Source organism: Marmota monax, unplaced genomic scaffold (genome assembly GCF_021218885.2).
Source record: "Marmota monax isolate L192 unplaced genomic scaffold, Marmota_monax_Labrador192_F-V1.1 WCK01_AAM20220418_F8-fsc00024, whole genome shotgun sequence".
In the NCBI taxonomy this organism is placed as follows: domain Eukaryota; kingdom Metazoa; phylum Chordata; class Mammalia; order Rodentia; family Sciuridae; genus Marmota; species Marmota monax.
In genome coordinates this window covers 22537842-22556741 of record NW_026695224.1, presented here as the reverse complement: position 1 = coordinate 22556741, position 18900 = coordinate 22537842, and the positions used below count along the sequence as shown (strand labels likewise).

The following is an 18900-nucleotide window of genomic DNA, read 5'->3' as shown; positions in this document are numbered from 1 at the left end:
GAGAAAGATGTGTGGGCCGCTGGAGTAGAATGATTGTACTGTAACACTGAGAACCAGGCCAGCCAGATGGCGCAGAGGGACCCAGACAGGAATTCCACAGCAGGAGGATGGACCTCGGCCCCATTTTACCTTTCCAGTCTCCTCTCTCTGCTCCCCTCTGTTCCGGCCACACTGGACTGCTTGTTGGTCTTCTTTCATGTAATGTGCTTTTCACATCTCTGTGCCTTTGATGATGCAGATCCTTCTGTCTGGAATGGTCACCTTCTTCACTCTCCTTCACCCCCATCAAAGTCTTAACTATCCCGCCCACTCTTCTGTGCTTTCATCCCCAGCCCTCCTGCACACTCTGAACTACTTGGGGTGCCATCAGCCTCCACCACCCCCCCCCCCATTTTTTTTTTTTTTTGGCCTCCATGCCTTGACATAGCCTGTTTTTTTCTTCCTCTTCTCAACCTAGTTTTCTAATTGTCTCCTTCTGAAAGCCTTCCCTTACCTCTCATTCCTGTTAGAAGACCCTCCTCCATACTCCTTGAGCCTGCTGGGGCCCACTTCATCAGTGCCACTCCTCTGGCCAGCAGTCATTGATTGATGGGCCCATGCATCTCTTCCATATGCCTGGAGTGGCCTTGGGGCCCAAGACTAAGCACCCACTAACTTTGTATTCCTATCAGTGCCTGGTGCTCAGCAGGAAGGGTGCGTGGACAGATAGATGGCTGGCAGGAAGGAAGTGTGATCTAATCCTTCAAGGTCCGGCTCTCATCTACTTCCCCTGGAAAGTTCCAAGACCCATCCAGTCCCCTTGCAATTTACATAGATTAAAAAAAGAATCTCACAGTTCCATTTGCGTTATGGATAGGCCCTACCCTCTCTTTAGAAAGAGTGTACGCTCTTTAAGGTAAGGATTCGAGGTTTCTTTATTTTGAAAGATACCTCATCCAAGGTGGGTGCCTATCTGTTCCTGTTCTATAAACATCGAAGGAAACTTTTTACATGGCATTATGTCAAAGCTATTTAAACAAATCTCAAACCGAAGAGGAGAATCTTCTCAGCTTTGGATATGAAGTATGCTGATCTGCTGGGCATGGTGGTGAACACCTATAATTCCAGCAACTCAGGAAGCCAAGGTAGGAGGATTTCAAGTTAGAGGCAAGCCTCGGCAACTTAGCGAGGCCCTGTCTTAAAATAAAAAATTAATAGGACTGGGGATGTAGCTTAGTGCTGAAGTGCTCCTGGGTTTAATCCCCAGTATCAAAAAGAAAAAAAAAAGGTGCTGATCTGTGGAGCCTCACAGCACTTGCTGACACCTATGAACACTTATGGACTGTAGGAACACTGTGCAAGACTCTATGGGTATCAAACTACCACTCACTAGTGTTGGTTGGTACCCGAGTGTGATTTGCATTTGAGTCAGGGACAATATCTGTCACTCAGGAGGGAAAGTATGATCTGGTAGTTTTTGGCTTGCAGATGAAAGCTGAGACCCTGTGGATGTGTTCTGACTCAGCAGAGGCTCATCAATTTTTCTCTGTCTACACTTAAGTATTTTTAAGCTAAAATTATTTAAAATTCTATTATCATGTTTGTTATTTTCAACTTGAATTGAAAAGTTTTCAAAATGTTTCCAGTAACCAAACAGCAAGTTTTTAGATGAGAAAGAAGGACAACTTGAGTTTTTCCCCCTATTGTGTGGTATCCTAAGAACAAGGGTTTCTGTTGCCCAAACAATGGGTATGGATCCTGTGGTTATCTGGGGGTTGAATTCATTTTTCTTTTCTTTTTTTTTGCTACTGTGGATTGATCCCCGAGGCGCTTTACCACTGAGCTACATCCCCAGACCCTTACAGAATATTCCTTTTTGAGACAGGTCCTCTCCAAGTTGCTGAGGTTGGCCTTGAACTTGATCCTTCTGCCTCAGCCTCAGAAGTGGTTGGGATTGATTGATGTGCATCACCACACCCAGGCACTGCTTCCCTCATTTTAAAGAGGTCGACAGTGATGTAAAAGAAGGTAGGCAACTCCCGCAGTCAGACCGTTAGTACATGGAGGAGTCAGGATTCGAATCCAGGTTTGTGTGAATCTGTGTTAACCATTGACTTAAAGGAGAGCCTGGCCTTACTGCCATGCAAACGCTGTATGACTTCAGAAAAATGATTTCCTTTTCTGAGCTCCAGTGTTTATCATGGGGGAAGGATTAATACTGGCAATGATGAATCTGGGTCTGGCCGAGATTCTAAGGCTGGAGGTGACCCTGATCTATGGTCCAGACCCTTCTCTTGATTTGAGGGCTGAATCCCCAAATGTAGGCATACAATACCGTTTCAGAAGCTTCTCGAGAAAGGGTGCATATACGACCCACCTTGTGATCTCATGGGGTTGTTACCAGGAATAACTAATAAAAAAGCCTAGGACGTGTCCAAGTGCCACAGTGACAGATGTGACTACACATAAATTAGTCTTGCAGAAAGCTACTTGCCTGGGGTCATCATAAATTTCTGATGGCGCAACACAAGACTGATTGTATTTACTTTTGCTCTCTGTCGGGTGGAAGAGTATGATAGGCCAGTAAAACGATTTAGTTGGCTGGTAAATTATCTACAAGATTGATTAGAAATAGGAAGTGAGCAATTGGCAAATTGTCAATGCACAGAAAAGAATCCTCAATAACGAGACCCACAGATTAAATTAATTTAACACAGGGGTACCATTTGGGGAGGATGTTGTTTCATTGAACTCTTGTGATATCATTTGGACTGAATGACTCGTGTGTGTGTGTGTGTGTGTGTGTGTGTGTGTGTGTGATGCAGACAGGTAACATGGTGCTCATGTTTGCTCTCAATTCAAGATTAGGAAAGCAGTAAAGACAATACACAAGGGACAGCAGTTCTTACTGCTCATCATTCTAAAAGAGATCATTTTGTGGAAATTAGAAAGAAAACATCAGCCATGTAATAAATTACTCTGAGTATCCCAAGAATTGGAAGCCGGCTGCTATTGTTCCCTCTTCTCATAAATGATGTGCCTAGATTAGACCATCACTCTAACATGATTATGTATGCAAATGATGCAGACAGTTATACAATTTACAATTTGGCTGAAATTGTTAAAGTACTGGCAAATGGACTTTGACAAATTGCAATTTGAGGTTTTAAAAATGAACTTTTATCGCAGAGCAAGGAAACAACTGATGCTCAGCCGTGCTTATGTAAATTCCTCAAGCGACATACAATAGAGACGCGACGGTTGCATGCTCCGCGACATTTTTTAAAACAAGCATCAACTCTTCACCCTGGTTGGGAAATGGATTAAAATCAAATACTGCTCTGGTTGAATCAAATATTGGATTAATAGGGAATTACCATATATGCCACACATGGATTACCAATTTTAAAATAATTAGACCACAACAAAATACATTTAATTTAATATTTCTTTGATGAGTCAGAGGGCACTTCAAGATCTTGCTGTGCCCCAGGTCATCATTATGAACCACTATTGATACTGGAGAAGCTTGGGAGGTAGTTAATGAAGAGATCTGGTCAACAGAACACAGGAAAACAGGGAGTCTGCTGTTTTTAGACATTTATGTCAGGGTGTTTTCCTTTCAATTTTGATCTCTTCATATCCCTAGGGATGCTTAGAGTTCACTATCCTTTCCTATCCAGGCCAGAGCTTGGTTATGTCATAGGAGGATATCTTGAGGTTTTCCATTCAATGACTCTTACTGGCAGCTGTAGTCCTCTCCCTATTATCATATATTTAGTACTTTAAAAATTAAATGTATTTCCCATGATTCTTTTTACCTTTCTTTTTTCTGCCCTACATATGGCTGCTATCTCAAAGTACATATCACGAGATTTCTGTAACCATAGGCTCTGAATCTGTGAGCTCAAGCAACCACAGATTTTAAAAAAATGTGTGTGTTTATATATACAGTGCCTGTACTGAGCATGTATAGACTTTTTCCCTTGTTATTACTCCCTAAGCAATACAGTATAACAACTATTAGCATAGCATTTACATTCTGTTAGGTATCCTAAGTCATGTTTTCAAGTATGCAGGAAGATATTAAAATCATATGGGAAGATATACAGGAAAATAAGTTATACTCAAATCATACACTATTTTATGTAAGAGATTTAAGCATCCTCAGATTTTGGTATCTGCAGGGGTGGGGCCTGGAACCAATTCCAAATGGATACTGAGAGAGGATTATAAAAACACAATGTTAGATGTATCTATTTGCACAGAATTGTACAAAAAGAGAATTAGACATGGCCTTTCTCTTTTGGGGTGTACTATTTCAAATATGTTGATGTGTGTAGACAGAGAAAGGTTGCTGAGAATAAGAGAGCCAGCAAGGCTTACGGGTTCAGGGCTTAGCCACCATGATTGACAGGTTTAGGGCTTCCTAAGTAAGTAAATAGGACCAATTTCAAGTTTACTCTTCTGTTACTGCTCTTTTTTTTGAAGTATAAGTTATTCACTTTCCTCTTAAATTACAGGGCACAAAATTAGGCTGTAGTCGGGTATTTACCAGAGAAGGTTACTTGTGGTTTCAACATTTTGTATTTCTCGCCAGAAATATTTCTAACAGTGACTAGTTAGTCCGTTTGGTTAGCAAATAGGTAATAATGAAGCCAAAAGAGTGAGTTCAGTACCCTTGTGGTCCAGCTGGCTACACCAGTTTCATAACTACTGACTGGATATCAAAGTTTGACGCCAATGTGAATCAGCCATCTTGAAAAGAAAAGTGACTCACTACAGAGGCAAAGCCAGGGGTTGGTTGGCAAACGATAATTGGGAAAACAGTTTCAACATCAGTAAACATCAAAGTCACGCACATTGAAACAGGGGAACATTCTGTTTATGAAGTTATTGTGGAAAACAGGAGAGAAGAGGTTAAGGAAAGGAGACATTGAGTAAGAGACAAAGAGAGAGAGAGAGAGAGAGAGAGAGAGCCCAATACTGGCCCAGGGAGGTGAAATAGGCATTCAAGCATGCAGGTAGGAATGTCAGTTGGGACAACCTTTTTGAAAACAATTTGGCAATAAAAGAAGCAAAGGTAATGTCCATGCCCTTGGTCTCAGTAGTTCTACCTGGAGGAATATGCAGAATGGTGGGCACTGCCACTGTCCTCTATAGCACTCTCTCTGCTATGTGCTGTGTTTTATCACCATTAGTGGCACTGAGGTGATTCCAGTTTTGAGAAGAAGGGAGGGGAAGGGACATGGGGGTAGGCATGATAGTAGAATGAATTGGACATTAGGACCCTATGTGTATATATGATTACTCGATTGGTGTAATTCTACATCATGTTCAATCAGAAGAATGAGAAGTTATACTCTATTTATATATGATGTGTCAAAATGCATTCTACTGTCATGTATAACTATTTAGAACAACAACAAAAACAAAACAAAAAATCCAGTAGAAGAAAAAAAAGAGTTTTATTTATTTTATTTGCCCCAAGATGTTCATAACAATATACTAAGGCTATCAAACAATATGTCTACCAATAGAAAAATTTATACCCAAATCATAGGAACCATTATTCTAGGTGGTGCCGAATTAATTAATTAATTAATCACATTCATGTGATTTGGTTATTCACAGTTTTCTACATTTTTAAAGATATTTGAAAAATGTACATGTTGATTTTTATAATCAGGAAAAAAAGTTTAACAAGACAATTTAAATGAAATGAAAAATGTTTATAGAACAGTGGTGACAAAAGTAGAATTCAATATTAAAAATACAACATGCGTGTTTATAGGTAAAATATGCCTAGAAAACAGAGTGGAAGCACTGTATTACTAAAAATCCTACACAGATAGCTATGTCTGGATGGTGGGATTATGGGTGCCTAGAATTATACATTTTTTTTGTATTACTTTCATAATCAGAAATAATGGAAATAATTAAGAAAAATGTTATTTTACAAAAAGAAATCTGGATAAAAGAATGCAGATAAAACAGTAAAACGCTTCCACCAATATTTTCTCAACAAACTGTGAAATGTCAAAGTAACAGCAACCCATTTAGAAGGTTACTAACTTTTTTATTGGGTTTTACCAATGAAATTACCATTTTTTTGTAAGCAATTTGGTCAAATATTTGCCATTTTGTTCAATTGAGTATATGAGAAAACTGTTTAAACTATCTATCTATAAATTAATGACCACATCATATAATTTTATTTTTACTCTTGACTGTTAGTGTTGCTCAGAAAAAGCCAGGATTTTCTCAAGTACCAATTCTCAAAATTTTTTTTGGTCTTGGGGGCCTCCGTGTTTATACTCTGAAAAACTATGATGTAATGCCAAAGAGTTTTTGTTTATCTGGGTTATATCTATTACTATATTAGAGATTGAAATGGAGAAATTTTAAAAAAATTTTTTAGTTCAATTAAAAATAAAACAATCCATCATTATATAGCAATATAATAAACTTCAATGAAAATAATGGTATTTCTCAAACCAAAATAATTTAGTGAGAAGAGTGACATTACCTTAGTCTGTAGGTACTGATGTAACAGAATACCACAGACTAGGTCATTTATAAAAAATAGAAATTTATCTTGTATAGTTCCGAAGGCTGAGAGTTCTAATAGATCCAGACAGTGACTGGCTTGGTGTCTGGTGAGGGTCCAAGGTTGTGCCTTGAATGCTCCATCCTCCCAGTTGGCAGGAATGCTCTACCTTCATATGGCAGAAGAACAGAACAGAGCTGGGCCCCATTCCCATAAGCCTTTATTTGTGATGCTGGGGATTGGCCCAGGGCCTGGCACAGGCCAGGTAACTGCTCTACCATTGAGTTATGCCCCTGGCCCCCATAAGCCCTGTCAATAGGCACGGATCCATTCATTGAGGGTGGAGTCCTCATCACGTGATTCCCATTAGGCCCCAACTCCGAACACTGTGGATTAAATTTCCACCTGAGTTTTGGAAAGAACAAGTACTCGGGCCACATAAAGCATCAATTCACATTTTTGTAAGTCTCTATCTGATTTAGTAATAAAACAGGTTTCCTTCTGCATTCAATCTGTTGCACTATTAACTGTCATGTACTCTCTGGAAAACTCCACTGTATGTTGTGAAGGAATGAGGTGGAAAAGCTGATCAATCTCTTTCTATTAATATGTCAATTTTTTGGACCTCCAATACTATAGAAAACCCAGGGGTTCCCTAGAGCAGTTCTCTTATCTTGAGAACGCTGCTCTAGACCAATGGGTACATTTCCAGAGTCATGGTTCCCCCAAGAACTATGCATGTTCTCTCTTCTATAAGAAATGAGCATGCACACATGGTACACCCACCCAACAAGGCTATAAATAACTTGGGGGGTAGGTTCACTAACACCCTAAAGTCTGTGGATACCCAGATTAAGACTACTCAGCCTGGAAGGAAGGTAAGAAGTATTTTGACTATATTTGCTTTCTGAAGTACCCCGATTAAGACCTTGTTCAGTTAAGGTGCTTGATAAATTCTGTTGAAGGAAAAGAAATATCAATTGCAGCAAAAGTAGAGAAATACCGAAAATCACCAAAATACTAACTAAAATTAAGTGGTAAATGGCTGTTGGATCTGGTTAGCTCCACTCTAAGATTGACAGCATAGGAGGAAGGAATCAGCACGAATGCCAACTCTCACTTCTCTCCCCCTCAAACTTATCTTTTCCAAAGAACCTAACTGGCTGCAATTCAAAGACATGTTGAAAAAAATATAAATATATATTTTGGGGATAAAAAAATCCATTAAATTTTTTGATTGTATTGAGTTGCTTATCAAGGGTGTGTGAATAATGCCAGGAAAAGATACTTTTCTAAAAATCAATAAGTTGAAAGTGCTGTTTTAGGGTTGCTGTAGTTGTTGGTTGTGTTTCAGAGTTATTCCTATTGACCTGAATTCAAAAACAAGGTATTGATTTATAAAGTACCTTCAGTAAATAAATGCACATTCTTTCGGCTAACCCCTAATAACCTGTAGCATACGGAACAAGGTTTCAGCTCAGCTCAGTAGAGCCTAGCTTGGGGTGTCACAATTAATCCTTTCTAAGAGCCATGAGGCTACTCCTCTGTGGAGCAGAACTACAGAAAACCATGGAAATAGGAAAGAGGTAGGAACATCTTAGCTTCTTTTTCCAAAAGATTTTTTTTTTTCAAATATCATTTTGGTTTCCTGAGCAGTCAGGAGGCACAGATAACAAAACCACAGCTCTCCAATGAATGAATGATGGCTGCTAAATTCTTATGTGATGCCTGTACTTAGCTTTCGTCTTGAGATTGAATAATAAATATTAGCAGAAAGGTATCTCTTTGCTTGACTAGGACGGTTCATTCTAGAGAAATAGAGGATGAAGCCCATGGCCCTGGCTTTCTATTCAAAGTCCACATCAGGGCAGTGTTGTGAATTGGTTCTGGTCTGTCTTACCCTGCCATTATTTATCAGCCACAAATGTTGGTTGATGGGGACCAGATTTCATTGAAAGAATTTTTTTTTCTTTGAAATCATTTTCTACCAGTTTCAGCTTAGTTGCCTCTCAGAGGGAGAGGGGGGAAAAAAAAAACCTCATGAGAGCAAGCTGGAGCAAAGTGTGCAAAAGTAGGGTTTCTGGGCACTAGTTTTCTGGACTTTTCTTGAAGTCGATGCCCAGTGACACTGAAGAGTGGGTATTAAATGGTTATATACCCTAGTTATCAGCTAAGAGAAATTTATACTTTTTTATTTAAATGCAAAATGTAAGGACGACGTAAAAATGAGCAGAAATCAAAGAGGGACGTTTGCCTGTATGAGTGATGGAGGCGGCATGCTCCGCCCCAGGGAGCACCCCAAGAGCAGCACCTGGCAAGAGCCTATGAGCTCACATTTAAATCCCCAAGGAACCGTTTTCTTTTACAATTGAGTTTTCTAATATTTCTGTTATAATAATTTTATTTAAATACATTTAATCCCTCCAAGCATGCTTTTTTTGGGGGTGGTGTGATTCTCCTGTAGGTGCTACAGGGAAGTGTTCTGTGACCCAGGAGCCTTGGGGATGTATGGGAGGGGGACAGCAAGTGGATGGGGTGGGGGCGACACGTTCTATCAGGACAGTCTTCTTTGATCTGTTTCTACATATTGAGGCTACAGGTAAGATTTTATTATGGAAAGAAGTCTGCTGCTGAGAACAATGACAATGAAAGGTGTTAAATCACCAGTCTGGCAAAACTATGTTTAGACTAAAATGGACTCTGAACATTCATAATCCTCCTGTACGAATTTGGCAGGTGACTTCTCGCTCCCTTTCTCTCTCTTTCTAAAGTTTCAGGTTACCTTTATTATAGAAGTCATGCTCATTAGAGAAAAGTTATAGAGAAAACAGATAAACAAAAAGAAAAGCCAAGCACCAATAATTCCCTTATCCTGAGATTACTGCTGTAAACATTTGACGACCATTCCATAAGGCTGTTATTTCTATGCATACCGTATTTATTTTTTTCTCTTCTTTTTAAATGAAAATGAGATCAGAAAAATCTATGTGTTGTTTTGTCACTTGAATCTTCTTTATACATTATATTATGAGCACCTTTCCATGCCCATGAATATACCTTAACGTCATACTTTTTAAAGGCTGCCTAGGGAGCTAGTGTATAGACTTTATCCATTTCTATCATGTATATAGTTTATCCGGAGCCCCTTGTAAGACATTATTTTGCTATGATAAACAGGCCTACTGTGAACATCCTAGACAGGCACGGCAGAAAGGGTACACCCTGGCACCGTGGTAGAATGTGACCAAGTGACAGGTACGTGGCAAAATGGAGTTTCTCTTAGTAACTGCTGATCTGTCCCCCATTGGTATGCCTGTTGACGAAGCTATGAGCTGCTTCTGGTGTTTACCTTAATAATGCTGTAAAAATGGCTTTTTTTTTTTTGGTGACTCCCAACTGTAAAATCCTTGTAGAGTATTAATGTAGAGTAGGAGTTACAAATATCCCCTTGGCAGCCAGGTCGGCTGACTTTAAATCTCAAAGACCCCATCTACCAGCTGGAGATCTCGGGTCAATGACTTTGTTTTTATGCTCCTTAATTTCCTCATTTCTTAAGTGGAGGTAAAGATCATATCTACTTCATAGTTATTATGTTGTTTAAATAAGTTAATACATGCAAACACTTAGAACAATGTCAGGTACCCAGGAAGTAATAAAAATGTTAATTATTACTATCCGCTTACTTTTTTGACCATTTCAAAGCTGGGCTGGTTTCTGATCTGAGAAATGGAACATGATGAGTTCCCACAGCTCCCAGTCTCTCTGGGATGGGACATGGTTCCCCAAACTGTGTGCTGAGAGAGGGATTCTTCTGCCTTCAAGATGGGCCTGAGGGATCAGAGGCCCTGGGCTGAAAGCACACAGCCTTCCATTATTCCAGTGTGATGAACAAAGAGGGTCATTCTGTTGTGTGCCAGGATTTGAGAAAGGTTGGGAAGCACAATCCTGAGCTTTGTGCTTTTCTTGGATTTTTCTTTAAGACACCCGGCTACCACAAATTTTGCTTCCCCCCTCATTTTCCCCCCTGAAATCTAAGCATTAATTACTTAGCAAACAATCACACCTAACCAGACTCTGAGCTTGACCTACATGTGCAAGGAGAAAGAGATCAGTTTTCAATAGTAGTTTTCTGAGGTAACTTCAATAGCATATTGCAATATAATATGATAATCACCACTTTTTAGAGACAGAAAAACAAGTTAATAATCTGCACCTACATATCATGTGACTCTTTTGTTTTCTGATACTTGGCGAAATCTCTGTAGTTTGGGGACACTCAAGGGGTAAATGTGTGTGATATTGAGAACTACGTACTGCTAAAACCTGAAGGTGTATTTAAAACATTGACGTTTTTAAACCATTTTTCTGTCTTTCATTGGAGTTGCTATTTCTCCTCATCTTTAGGTTTTGAAGTTTATAGTCTCTCCTTGATGGGCCTGGGTCCTATTTTTGCTCTGGTTGAGTGCAGATACATGTATCAAATTCTGGAGGAAAATCCGCTGTCTTCTCAGCTTTCAGAAGATGGCTCTTCTATTCCTTCCATAAGCTCCTGTAGTCTTTGTTCTTTGGTCCAATCTGTAAGCCATCTGTACCCTTTATTATTAAGAACGTATTACCGAGATTTCACAACTGTTTAATAGATATGTATCTTATTACATGTTTGATACACCTCATTAAACATACGACTCAATTGGTATTTATTTAACATTCAGTAAACACAGACCCCTCAGCCTGGATGGGGGCACGGTTAGGGGCAGGACCCCGGCTCAGGATCAGTATCCCCTTTGTCCTGTAGGAACTGCTCCTGTGCTGCCTAAGGCTTCATCTTTAACCCTTCAACACTCCAGCTCAGATGGGCTCCTCCGGTGAAGGATCAAAGTTGGGATTGAAGTTGCAACTGTTGCAGCTCAGCTGCTGCTGGGCTACCAGGCTGGATGCAGTCCATCCTGACCTCATACCATCTCAGTGCTAGTGAGAGGTGCGAGGCATCCTACTTCCCAGACTTACCCAGGCAATTGCGATTTTTTCAGTGACTTATGGTGTGGCCCTCAATGCAAAGGAGGAAAAGTCCCCAAATCCTCCCAGATGTCCTCCCAGGCCAAACTGGATGCACCAGAGCCCTTTGTGAAATATCCTAGATGCCTATCAGGATGCTCTTGGAGTCTGCAACTCTGCTTTGCCCTTGGACTCATCCAACCTCCAAGACCCTTTGGCTCAGGCTCAGACCTATGTGCACGTATCCCAGCTCTTGGAGCTTGCTTCTTATGTGCTAAAGATCCCTTAGTTGTTTCCAGAAAATAATGATACACCCGAGTACCACAGACAGCACGCACAAAGCCGTTCTTTAAATGGAAATTTTCTGGCATGAATTTCTCATCCCTGCCGGCTTCACTTTCTCCTACAGCAGCTCATGGCTTCAGAGAAACATCACTCCATTCAAATGTTTCAGTCTTTTTAATTTTTTTTTCCCCTCCAGGATCCACAGAGGAGGAAATCCAAAGGACCCACAGCAACTCCTCTGTGAGAAAAGTTTTCCTTGAAGAAGGCCACAGGCTCAGCTAAGCAACTGATCACAGTCTATGGAAGTGAGGCGTTTTTTCTGTTGAGGGGGCAGGAGAGGCAATTTAGTTCTTAGTTCTTTGCCATAAATAACGGATTAAAAAGCTTAGCCGATGCTATAAATTAAAAATGTGAAACTAATTATGCCAGCCCCATAAAAGTGAAACAATCAATTCATAACCCAAGTATGTGATGTGACAGCATCTACTGGGTATGACAGCTCAAGAGTAGCAGAGGGGACCCAGGAATCCTACCCAAAGCTGTCCTCCAGCCCAGAACCACAGGCCCGCTCCTGTGTGGCAAGGCATAAAGGCAGTAGCTCTGTTTTGTTCTCTACCCATTTTTTTTTTTCATGACAACAGTTCCATCCTTTCTCCACCCCTTCCATGCAGGCCCGTTCCTCAAAGGCGAGGCTCACCCATACCAACAAGCACAGCTGCACTTTTGCCAATTCAAACCAGATGGGTCTGGAAGGCAGCTGCTGCCAAGGCTATAATTCAACCGGGAATTCCTAAATGTTTCAACCAGCCATTTAATAATGTTCTAGCTGCAGTTTTCTCCCTTCTAAATATGTGAGTGAGGCCAACTTGCCTGGACCCTGCAGTTTCAGAAGAGTTCTCGGGCTTGCTCAATGGATTGTTTCCTTCTGTTTTACACGGACGCAGACTCTACATATCATAAGCCGCCTGCGGTTTCTCCACCCCCAGCTTGTCCTCTCCCTGGTGTGGTGGAATGAATCACTGTTCGCAATTCTTCATGCCCGCTGTGTCTGAGAATTATACATCCACAGCTTTTGTCTTGTGATTTTGTGGTTCTTCCCATTAGAGGGACAGAGACTTTCCTCATTGCATTGGTGTGTGGCTCAGCTGTGTGACTTGGTGTGGTTAATGCAACGTGTGTGTGTGTGTGTGTGTGTGTGTGTGTCCGTGTGTTGGCTGGTTCTAGACTGAGACCTCAAGAGGCAAAGCATCTTTCTGTCTGTGCTTATACTTGTATAGTGACTGGTCTGAGAAGGATGAGCGTACAGTTGACTTGAATCCATCTTGCAATCTGGAGTCTAGCTCACCTGATCCCAGCTGAGTACAGTAGAGCCAAAGCAGGTCTAAAGACACACAGGGGAAAAGAAATGCTTGCTGTTTTAAGATACTCAGTTTGGGGAAAGTTTGTTATGCAGCATTATTGTGGCAACTGCTGACTGATGCACTTGCTACCTCAATTATCTTTCCTAAACTGCCATGGAATTGTTTGTCCCTTGCTGTATAGTTTCTGGCTACTTTTGGGACAAATCCTAACTCTTTACCATATAATTCAAGGTTCCTACCAACCCATCTCTAGCTTAAGGGTCAGTTTCTCTGCAAAAACTTCCTCAACTGAATCGATTTCCCTTCTGTGGGTTTCCAGAGCGTGCTGGTGATCTACCGCATCAGAACTTCTTATATTGGATATGTCTCTTGTGAGATCTGACTCCCTCAAAAGCCTATGGACTCCAGAGTCAAGAGTCAGCCTGTTCATCTTTGGAGCCTCAACACTAGACTACGGTAAACAGGTTGGACTTACGTAGTAATGATTATGGCCTGCCTGATTTTGATAGGAAACCCTTATAGACCATTTAACCACCACAGGTTCTAATATTATCTGAGTGCTTTCAAAAAAGTGCTCAAATTCCCCAGTTTCCTAGTTCGGGAGGCTTGGTTTACACAATGACCTGGGTTTCAGGAGGAGTCAGTGGTGCAAATATCATTGAAGGTCATAAAGATATGTTGGGAACCAAGGCCCTGGCCCACTTCAGTTCTCCCCTGGGATTTCCGCCTGATCCTTGCTCTAATGTTGACCCATGGCCATTGCCCAAATAGAGGGAGCAGAAAGCAGGCTGGAGTTTGATTTTCCCAGTTGATTCGGTCACAGTTTTGCCGGTAATAATGTTGCTGTTTTCCCTGGGCTGTGACTGTTGCAGGCGAGTCAGAAGGAGCAGGGCTCTCGCCCTCCCGTGGATCAATGGTATCGATCCTCAGGGCTCCGTGTCATTTCCAGGGGATTTGCTAAAGAAGCTACTTATGTTCCTTTTTCATTTTCACCAACTCATTACCAGCTGCTGCAGCCTTCGAGCGTCGCGGCAACACCTGGAGGAGTGGAACATGACCGTCGGATTTGAGTGCAGACACCTTCCTTCGAAATTAAACACAGGACAACGTGTGCGACTCACCCAAACCTGAGCCGAATGAGGAAGTCAGGTCACACTGGCCCACAGGGGTTTGGTATTTTTTTGTTTTGTTTTAAAAAGGGCAGCCTGGCCCTACACTAAGCAATTGATCCCCTGGCTTAACTTTTAAATTAAGACCATTGTAAATTTGGGAACTTGAGAAGACATAGAGAGGACACCCGTAATACTTTGCAAATGTCAAGTGCCTCTCGATGTTGGTTACTTTTCAAAGGTAGCTAGGTTACAATGTACCCTGGTAATGAAAAAACCCCGTCAGGCCCACTCCACGGGGTTTCAGTCAATATACATAATATTATTGGGCTTTGCAAGGATTAAAGGTTGTTTCTCTCACAGCCTCACAATAGGGCTATTTTTTCCCCTCTACTGAAGGCATAAAAGAAGTCTCCCTGTTTACAGAGGAGCCCAAGACATTTTGGGGCCCCAGTGATGGTCCAGACTTCCCACTGCATACTTCCCCCTGCTGGTGGCTTTATAGCCAACCTTAAAAAAAAAATCTAATTCTTTTAATATATACATGATAAGACTTAAAAAAGTTGATTAGTGTTTTATATTGTCCACAAGCTATTTCTGGAGTATAAAAGTTATGGTTTCTTCCAATTTTATTCTGAGAAAGAAAGCTTTCATATCATACTGTCCTTCCCAACCAGCCCGGATGGTATTTGGACTATTCCATATTTGGTGCAGTTTTGAAACTGCCCACCCTGTGGAATGGGATTCCCAGAATGCAGCAAGATACGTGGTGTGACCGCATTCAGGTTCATATACATTAGGAGGCTAGAGATAGCACAACAGAAATTCTGTAGTGTGTATGTCATATGTCATAGAACCATACCTAAACAGGAAAGAAAATACTCAGTATGCTTTGGCCTGCACAATTAAAAGGAATTTCCATCTTAAAACCAGAGATGTGGTTATTTGGCCCAAGAAACATGAAAGTATGGGGAATAATCTTGAGCTGCTGAAGAGATGACCCAATGAACTCTTTCCCACATCTCTACGACACACAGAGCTTTCTCAGAACTGGTTTGATTTTTTAAAAGAAAAAAAAATGGTAGGGAATCCCTGCAAAAGTTACCGTTTTAAAGTGTCTAATTCAGTGGAATTAAGAACATTCACAATGTTGCGCTACTATCGCTGTCCAAATCCAGAGTGTTTTTATGACCCCAAACAGAAACCTCATGCCAATTAGGAGTCACTGCCCCATTTCCTTCCCTCCCTCCTCTTCACCCCAGCTTCTCAAACCACATCTGCCATTTTGCATCTATGGATTTGCCTAGTCTGGATATTTCATATAAATGTGGCCCTTTGTGTCTGGCTTCTTTTACTTAACATGATGTCTTCAAGGTTCGTGCATGCTGTAGCATCTGTCAGAAGTTATTGCTTTTTATGGCTGCCCCTGCCATAGAATCTAAGTTAATGAGAGTTGAAGGCTGCTTCCTCCAGGCAGTGGGGTCCCAGAAAATAGGCAAGATTTCTTTTGGAAAATAGGTTTTGGGGAAAGCTAGGTGAAGTATAAGTCAATTAAAAAAACAAAAGATAGGTTTTTTTTTCCATTGATAAATGCTCTTGGTATACAGGCCTTCTCAGAGTGTGTAATATAACAGAGTATGCTCTAACCCTCCAAGAGGCCACGAATAGTATGGATGCAGTATTTTCTAAAATTCTTTGACTATGGAATCTTTTAGTGCTGCTGTGTTCATTTTGTAGACATCCAATCAAGAGGGCTAGTGGGAGCTCAAATGTATGTTTCTTGCCCTCTGCTTGCCAAGCCAAGAATCTGTGGGGTTATATTCACTGAGAAGGGTTATAATTATTTTTACTTACTTATTTATTTTTTATTTTTTTCTGGCAAGAATGGTTTCAATTTCTCAATCTTCACATGGATTCTCTGTAGGACTTTTTGGTGGAACACTGGGGGTGGATGTGTGTGTGTGTGTGTGTGTGTGTGTGTGTGTTGGGGAGAGGTGTGCTCAGGGGACAGCAGTGTTCTAGGTAACTGCAGGATTACCTTTCTGGAGCACTGTTATAGGATCAAGGGAACCCAGGGGCAGATCCCTGTGGACACAGCCTCATGGAATTCATTAGGGATGAATATTTTTGGAAAGCACAGCAGAGCCCTATTGTAATAGAGCTACCATATTTGAATTTCTGCATTTGACTTGTTTCCGACCTCCCTAGAATATCTAGCTTGAATATAAGCTTTCCTCCTTGGTCAGGAGTTGAGGGGAAGGCTTGGCAAGGTCAGGATACAGTTTTTGGAAAACAGAGACAGGGGATGGACCTGATGAATTTCAAAGGATGGAGTAATACTCTCTAAAGCCCCAAGAACTCAGACAGGGAGTCATCTGTAGGATGTGGGGTTAGGATCCCTCAGGGAAAAACTGAGCTAGATATTAAACTGGACACACCTATGAACTCTCATCTTGGTGCTTTCTCTGCTCAGAGGTCAGTGATATTCAAAATGAAAAGAATATCAGAGCACTAAGGGATTATGAGATTTCTTCTGAATCAACTCAGGATGATTAAATTATTTTTATATTGTCTTAGTTTTGTTTTTATATTCAGGTTCTCTGAAAACTCTTACTCCATTTGAGATACTCCTTAGAGGAAAATTTGGCTAATCATAACATCCCAATCTATGGCCATGATCATAATGGCAAACAGGGTTTACTACATAAATATCCTTCTAGAATTACAAAATTGGTAGCCTATTATGATTGCACTAAATAAAAGCAATTCTATACACTGGGCTTCTGTATCATGCTTTGTAAATGTATATATATGTATATGTATGTGTGTGTGTGAGACACACACAGACACACACACATATACTCTGGATTTAGACAGTGATAGTAGCACAACACTGTGAATGTTCTTAATGCCACTGAATTAGACACTTTAAAATGGTAACTTTTACAGGTATTTTCTACCATTTTTTTCTTTTAAAATCAAATCAATATATATATATATATGTATATATACATATATATTTATACTTATAAAAATATATATTTATATATTTATATGCATTTTTTCTGCTTACAAAGAAATGTGTTCCCAATTGTAGAAAATTTGGAAAAGGCAAAAAATAAAAAAGAGAAATTAAAAAAATATTGTAAGATCTCTCTTCATAGTTACAATTTTGGTATATATATTTTAAACACCTTTATGCATAAGCATATCTTTTATTTTCATAGATTATTTACATATGAGTATACTATATATTATTTATTTGTTATAAATACACACACACACACATACACACACACACACAATAGGGACAGAATTCAAAGGCACTGAGCCACATCCCCAGCCTTTTATATTTTGCATTTTGAAATATGGTCTCACTAAGTTGCTTAGGGTCTCATTAAGTTGCTGAGGCTGCCTTCTAACTTGTGGTCCTCCTGCCTTAGCCTCCCAAATCACTAGGATTACAGGCACGCACCACTGTGCCCAGTCATTTTATTTTTAAAAGATGCAAATATTTAGATTTAAAAATAAAATTGAGATTTCCTATATATACTATTTAGCTTGTTTTCAAAATTTGTTAATCAATGTATTATATATACTTTACATGTTTTTAGGTATCACTTCACAGCATAAAGATTGCACAGTAAATTGTTACATGAATATGCCACATTTTATTTAGTATATTTCCTGTTATTGGATATTTATGTTATTTAAAAAATTTCCCCATTTTCAATAACCCAGTGATAAAGTTTATTTTTTACATATCTCTTAATTGTTTTTCAGAAGACTCTTACCTCTTTTTCTCATATTTTTGTAACACTATTAACCTTGAAGTAATCACTATTGTTTATAATTATTTCCCAAAGATGAATAAGAGGCTTATTAGGTGTGAATAATCTCTCCTCACATCTATGTCATATGCCAAGATCAATAAGGCAAAATTACATATGTAAAGTGCTTGGATTTAGTGTATTACTGCTTTTTCTTATATCAAAAGATTTGTTGTTCACAGATGACATAATTATCTACGTAAACAGTACAAAAGAACCAGCAAAAAACTAACTAGAACTAATAAGTGATCACAGCAAGGCTGCAGGATACAAGGGTACTATACAAGAGTCAATCACTTTCCAATATACCAGCAATGAATAACTTGAATTTGAAATTAAAAACACAATACTATTTACATTAGCACCACAAAAAATGAAATGCATAGGTAGAAATCTAACAAAATATGTACAGGAGCTATATGAGAAAACTTTGATGAAAGAAATCAAAGAAGATCTAAATAAATGGAGATATATTCCATGTTCATGGATAGGAAAGCTCGGTATCGTTAAGACAACAGTTCTTTCCATCTTGATTTATAGATTCAGTGAAATCTCAAACAAAATTCCAGCAATATATTTTGCGGTTATTGGAAAACTTACTGCAAGATTTATATGGAGTTACAAAGGACTCTGAATAGTAAATATAATATTGAAATAGAAGAACAAAGTTGGAGGATGGACACTACCTGACTTCAAGACTTACTATAAAGCTAGATTAATCAAGACAGTATAGTACTAATGAAAAGGTTGACAAATGGATAGGTTGAACAGAACAGATAGCACAGCAATAT

The 18900-nt window shown here is 39.8% G+C and overlaps 2 long non-coding RNA genes across 4 annotated transcripts in view; one reads left to right on the top strand and one right to left on the bottom strand.

Moving 5' to 3' along the window:
* Positions 1-648, bottom strand: part of LOC131423834 (uncharacterized) — a 96707-nt gene extending 96059 nt beyond the window's left edge. Inside the window, exon 1 of the long non-coding RNA XR_009225909.1 lies at positions 494-648. This is a non-coding gene — a long non-coding RNA (uncharacterized LOC131423834). The remainder of the gene's footprint in view (positions 1-493) is intronic.
* A 167-nt stretch (positions 649-815) lies between these two features.
* On the top strand, positions 816-18242 carry LOC124086690 (uncharacterized). Of its 3 annotated transcripts, none has more exons than XR_006849875.2 (4): positions 816-1124; positions 12006-12114; positions 13490-13634; positions 14178-18242. It is a non-coding gene; the product is annotated as an uncharacterized LOC124086690 (long non-coding RNA). The 3 variants fall into 3 exon arrangements; XR_006849879.2 differs by lacking the exon at positions 12006-12114 and adding an exon at positions 1865-2007; XR_006849877.2 differs by lacking the exon at positions 12006-12114.
* Positions 18243-18900: the final 658 nt, after the last annotated feature.